The sequence below is a fragment of the Siphateles boraxobius genome, unplaced genomic scaffold (genome assembly GCF_051911475.1).
Source record: "Siphateles boraxobius isolate OS27281-9 unplaced genomic scaffold, OSU_SipBor_1 5, whole genome shotgun sequence".
Taxonomy (NCBI): domain Eukaryota; kingdom Metazoa; phylum Chordata; class Actinopteri; order Cypriniformes; family Leuciscidae; genus Siphateles; species Siphateles boraxobius.
Genome location: NW_027509141.1, coordinates 34194901 through 34201817, shown reverse-complemented (window position 1 = coordinate 34201817; position 6917 = coordinate 34194901). Strand labels below are relative to the sequence as shown.

Genomic DNA, 6917 nt, shown 5'->3' with positions numbered 1-6917 from the left:
CCACATTAGAATCATCTACAAGTGAAAGTGGTTCAACACTGGAAACTCCATTTTCCACAACAGGTACCTCTCAATCTTCTAGAACAGAAAGTACATCAGAATTGACTTCATCTACAACCGAAATAACTTCAACTAGTGTAGAACAAACAACAAGCCAGGAGTCAACTCCAACATCATTTACAACAGCTATGTCCCCTATGAGCACAACCACTTTAGAATCATCTACAAGTGAAAGTGGTTCAACACTGGAAACTCTATTATCCACAGCAGGTACCTCTCCATCTTCTACAACAGAAAGTACATCTGAATTGACTTCATCTACAACAGAAATATCTTCAGCCAGTGTAGAACAAACAAAAAGCCAACAGTCAACTCAAACATCATTTACAACAGCTATGTCCCCTATGAGCACAACCACTTTAGAATCATCTACAAGTGAAAGTGGTTCAACACTGGAAACTCTATTATCCACAGCAGGTACCTCTCCATCTTCTACAACAGAAAGTACATCTGAATTGACTTTATCTACAACAGAAATATCTTCAGCTAGCGTAGAACAAACAAGCCAACAGTCAACTCCAACATCATTTACAACAGCTATGTCCCCTATGAGCACAACCATATTAGAATCATCTACAAGTGAAAGTGGTTCAACACTGGAAACTCCATTATCCACAACAGGTACCTCTCCATCTTCACCATCTTTCACAGCAGAAAGTACATCTGAATTGACTTCATCTACGACAGAAATATCTTCAGCTAGTGTAGAACAAACAACAAGCCAACAGTCAACTCCAACATCATTTACAACAGCTATGTCCCCAATGAGCACAACCACATTAGAATCATCTACAAGTGAAAGTGGTTCAACACTGGAAACTCCATTATCCACAACAGGTACCTCTCCATCTTCTACAACAGAAAGTACATCAGAATCGACTTCATCTACAACCGAAATATCTTCATCTAGTGTAGAACAAACAACAAGCCAACAGTCAACTCAAACATCATTTACAACAATGTCCCCTATGAGCACAACGACATTAGAATCATCTACAAGTGAAAGTGGTTCAACACTGGAAACTCCATTATCCACAACAGGTACCTCTCCATCTTCTCCATCTTCTACAACAGAAAGTACATCAGAATTGACTTCATCTACAACCGAAATATTCTCAACTGGTATAGAACAAACAACAAGCACGCAGACACAAACCACTCCAGAAACTTTTAGCACAGAAAAAGAATCTACAATGACAGCTTACTCAACATTTACAACTATGTCCCCTATGAGCACAACCACATTAGAATCATCTACAAGTGAAAGTGGTTCAACATTGGAAACTCCATTATCCACAATGGGTACCTCTCAAAATTCTACAACAGAAAGTACATCAGAATCGACTTCATCTACAACCGAAATATCTTCAGCCAGTGTAGAACAAACAACAAGCCAACAGTCAACTCAAACATCATTTACAACAGCTATGTCCCCTATGAGCACTACCACATTAGAATCATCTACAAGTGAAAGTGGTTCAACACTGGAAACTCTATTATCCACAACAGGTACCTCTCCATCTTCACCATCTTTCACAGCAGAAAGTACATCTGAATTGACTTCATCTACGACAGAAATATCTTCAGCTAGTGTAGAACAAACAACAAGCCAACAGTCAACTCCAACATCATTTACAACAGCTATGTCCCCTATGAGCACAACCACTTTAGAATCATCTACAAGTGAAAGTGGTTCAACACTGGAAACTCTATTATCCACAGCAGGTACCTCTCCATCTTATACAACAGATAGTACATCTGAATTGACTTTATCTACAACAGAAATATCTTCAGCTAGCGTAGAACAAACAAGCCAACAGTCAACTCCAACATCATTTACAACAGATATGTCCCCTATGAGCACTACCACATTAGAATCATCTACAAGTGAAAGTGGTTCAACACTGGAAACTCTATTATCCACAACAGGTACCTCTCCATCTTCTACAACAGAAAGTACATCAGAATCGACTTCATCTACAACCGAAATACCTTCAACTAGTAGGGAACAAACAAGCCAACAGTCAACTCCAACATCATTTACAACAGCTATGTCCCCTATGAGCACAACCACATTAGAATCATCTACAAGTGAAAGTGGTTCAACACTGGAAACTCCATTATCCACAACAGGTACCTCTCAATCTTCTACAACCGAAAGTACACCAGAATTGACTTCATCTACAACCGAAATATCTTCAGCCAGTGTAGAACAAACAAAAAGCCAAGAGTCAACTCAAACATCATTTACAACAGCTATGTCCCCTATGAGCACTACCATATTAGAATCATCTACAAGTGAAAGTGGTTCAACACTGGAAACTCTATTATCCACAACAGGTACCTCTCCATCTTCACCATCTTTCACAGCAGAAAGTACATCTGAATTGACTTCATCTACGACAGAAATATCTTCAGCTAGTGTAGAACAAACAACAAGCCAACAGTCAACTCCAACATCATTTACAACAGCTATGTCCCCAATGAGCACAACCACATTAGAATCATCTACAAGTGAAAGTGGTTCAACACTGGAAACTCTATTATCCACAGCAGTTACCTCTCCATCTTCTACAACAGAAAGTACATCTGAATTGACTTCATCTACAACAGAAATATCTTCAACTAGTGTAGAACAAACAACAAGCCAGGAGTCAACTCAAACATCATTTACAACAGCTATGTCCCCTATGAGCACAACCACATTAGAATCATCTACAAATGAAAGTGGTTCAACACTGGAAACTCCATTATCCACAACAGGTACCTCTCCATCTTCACCATTTTCTACAACAGAAAGTACATCAGAATTGACTTCACCTACAACCGAAATACCTTCAACTAGTGTAGAACAATCAACAAGCCAACAGTCAACTCAAACATCTTTTACAACAGCTATGTCCCCTATGAGCACTACCACATTAGAATCATCTACAAGTGAAAGTGGTTCAACACTGGAAACTCCATTATCCACAACAGGTACCTCTCCATCTTCTACAACAGAAAGTACATCAGAATCGACTTCATCTACAACCGAAATATCTTCATCTAGTGTAGAACAAACAACAAGCCAACAGTCAACTCAAACATCATTTACAACAATGTCCCCTATGAGCACAACGACATTAGAATCATCTACAAGTGAAAGTGGTTCAACACTGGAAACTCCATTATCCACAACAGGTACCTCTCCATCTTCGCCATCTTCTACAACAGAAAGTACATCAGAATTGACTTCATCTACAACCGAAATATTCTCAACTGGTATAGAACAAACAACAAGCACGCAGACACAAACCACTCCAGAAACTTTTAGCACAGAAAAAGAATCTACAATGACAGCTTACTCAACATTTACAACTATGTCCCCTATGAGCACAACCACATTAGAATCATCTACAAGTGAAAGTGGTTCAACATTGGAAACTCCATTATCCACAATGGGTACCTCTCAAAATTCTACAACAGAAAGTACATCAGAATCGACTTCATCTACAACCGAAATATCTTCAGCCAGTGTAGAACAAACAACAAGCCAACAGTCAACTCAAACATCATTTACAACAGCTATGTCCCCTATGAGCACTACCACATTAGAATCATCTACAAGTGAAAGTGGTTCAACACTGGAAACTCTATTATCCACAACAGGTACCTCTCCATCTTCACCATCTTTCACAGCAGAAAGTACATCTGAATTGACTTCATCTACGACAGAAATATCTTCAGCTAGTGTAGAACAAACAACAAGCCAACAGTCAACTCCAACATCATTTTCAACAGCTATGTCCCCTATGAGCACAACCACTTTAGAATCATCTACAAGTGAAAGTGGCTCAACACTGGAAACTCTATTATCCACAGCAGGTACCTCTCCATCTTCTACAACAGAAAGTACATCTGAATTGACTTTATCTACAAAAGAAATATCTTCAGCTAGTGTAGAACAAACAACAAGCCAACAGTCAACTCCAACATCATTTACAACAGCTATGTCCCCTATGAGCACAACCACATTAGAATCATCTACAAGTGAAAGTGGTTCAACACTGGAAACTCCATTATCCACAACAGGTACCTCTCCATCTTCACCATTTTCTACAACAGAAAGTACATCAGACTTGACTTCATCTACAAACGAAATAACTTCAACTAGTGTAGAACAAACAACAAGCCAGGATTCAACTCAACTATCATTTACAACAGCTATGTCCCCTATGAGCACAACCACATTGGAATCATCTACAAGTGAAAGTGGTTCAACACTGGAAACTCTATTATCCACAACAGGTACCTCTCCATCTTCACCATCTTTCACAGCAGAAAGTACATCTGAATTGACTTCATCTACGACAGAAATATCTTCAGCTAGTGTAGAACAAACAACAAGCCAACAGTCAACTCAAACATCATTTACAACAGCTATGTCCCCTATGAGCACAACCACATTAGAATCATCTACAAGTGAAAGTTGTTTGTTTTACGGTGTGTGCTTTAACCTTACACCTTTAACCTTATTATTTATTATCCTCAGGTTAGGTAGAGCAAGTCAAATCTGACCTAAATCATAAGCGTTCAAATGGTACTTACAACTTGTTCAGAAGACTCCTCTGTGGTTTAGTTCTTGCTCAAGGTTTATTAACAACAATACACAATTGCTAGACAATTGCTTGCAATTAGTATAATAGTTATTTATTAATATTCCAAAAATAAAAGTTAAACCAAAACTAATAGCAAAGTTACAATATAAAGCAAGGTATAAATCAAAGGTACAATCAGCTGGTTTTCTGGCGTCGAGAGATACCGCTAAATCAGTATCTGCTTGTCCAGTCTTCTCATCAGTCTTTTATACTCAAACAGTTCACTGCCGAAGTCAAACTCTCTTCTGTTGTCATCAACTGGAGAGCTGCCAATTCTTCCATGACCCTTTTAAGGTGTTTCCGACGTAGCCTGCCCTCTCTCTTCTTGGCTCTTTTTCTCTTGGTTCTCCGTTTCTTCGTCTGTAAAATATACCTTATCTACAGCATTACATTTTTCTTAAAAGCAATTCTTATCTAATACATACATGCTCTACTCTAAGTTACTTTATATAAACATCTACTACTTTTATAAGGTCAATTATACATGCATAATTGGTATTAATTTTTGTATATATTTCCAATACATTTTCATGCAGCATTACTATTTGGGTTACATAAAAGTACTACAAAGCAAAACAGACATCAATCAAGACAGAGTAATTGTAAATAATCATCTTCATTAACACCCACTCCTTGCAATTAATCTGACTAAGTTAAGCTTCCAGTTTCAAACTAAGATATGGTACAACAAGGTCTTTAAATTTATCATATTTAGCAAGCAGCATATACACAGTTCCATCATTTGTCAGAATATTAGTGTGAAACACGTCCATGAAGTGTTCCACCCAAACTCGTGTGTTTCTAGGTTTCATTCGTACTCTATGAATTATTGTCCCTGTCACAGCATCACCCGGAGGCCAAATCTTTGTGCTCTGCTAAAGAATAGTCAAAAACTGACCAAATTTAGATTTTAAAAACCGTCCATCAGTAAGCTCATGCACACAGACCCCAATCAAACACCCCCTAGGATCCTCACACAGGAACGTGCGGCTCCTCCCCTGGCTCAGACAAGGCTTGCAGAATCCAAGCAAAGGAATCTGGTTTTCCAGGCGAAGTACCTTGGAAACCCGAGCCACTTGTCTGTCCTTCGGATCCCTGGGGCGTGAAGGTGACTTGGTTTGAGCTCGATCCTCTTTCTCCAGAAAATCCACATATTTCTCTGTCTACAACAAAAAACATCTCATCAAATTTAACCAATCGTACAACTTCAGGTGTATATTTACTATGCAGGCAGTGCACAAAAATCTGGTCCCCCGACTTCCATGCTTTATGCGCATCCAAGTCATTGTACCAGTCTTTAAAGTCTTTGTCAAAAATCTTTAAGTAATTTTTCCTTTGTTCCAAAATACCTGTACTTAATCCAGTAATCAATTCAAAAGATCTGACATTGTACTCAATTGTATCATCATCATTGTACCACAAAATATATGCACTCTTTAGATAACAATCTTGACATAAATCGCCCATTACAAAGTTCACTCTTTGGTCCATCATTGGGTGACGGCATCTCATGCATTTGTCGTCTTCAATAACAACCCAGTAATTAAATCGTCTTGTCAAAAGGTCTCCCCCTGGAGCTCTCCTGAGTTCATTACATTAAACATAACATGTTTAACATTAAATATATTATATCCAAATCGTGTTCCCTTTTCATCAATTCTTAACTTTCACAAAGTTACATCTTAAATATGTTTATAAAAACAAGTATTTTGCCTGTTAAAATAATACATTCAGGGTTTATAATTAAATATGTACATTTAAATCTCTAACCCTTTTAGGACCATACACAATATGAAATCATAATTTTCAAATTCCATCACGGCATATTGTATAGGTACTACATCAAATAACCTCTTTCTATTTGTTGGTGCAAGTTCCTTTTTATTTATTTATTTATTTTTTATTTTTATTTTTTAGTAGTCATTAGAATAATGGAATAATAATATTTATCAGAATCTCCCAAAGGGTTTCACTGATCCCAGCAAAGGTCTCAGTGCTGGTTGAGGCAGTGCTTTCGTTGCTAGCCATTGTAATCTATCCTGTATATTTCTCAACTGTAGTATGTCTGGTGACTGAATAAGACATGTAAACCAACCATATGAGACTTATACTACATCTACCCCCCTGAACAGTGGGGTTCTAGATTCAGTCAAGGCCTCTCGATGCTTCCGCTTCACAATAAGAGCTTATTTGTCTTCTTTATCAGTATTACTCCCA

At 37.9% G+C, this 6917-nt stretch overlaps 1 long non-coding RNA gene across 1 annotated transcript; it reads right to left on the bottom strand.

The window, feature by feature from the left end:
- Positions 1-4730: 4730 nt before the first annotated feature.
- Positions 4731-5828, bottom strand: LOC143711938 (uncharacterized). Its single transcript, XR_013194939.1, has 2 exons — positions 5677-5828; positions 4731-5060 (listed from the first exon to the last, which is right to left on the bottom strand). It is a non-coding gene; the product is annotated as an uncharacterized LOC143711938 (long non-coding RNA).
- Between the last annotated feature and the right edge of the window lie 1089 nt (positions 5829-6917).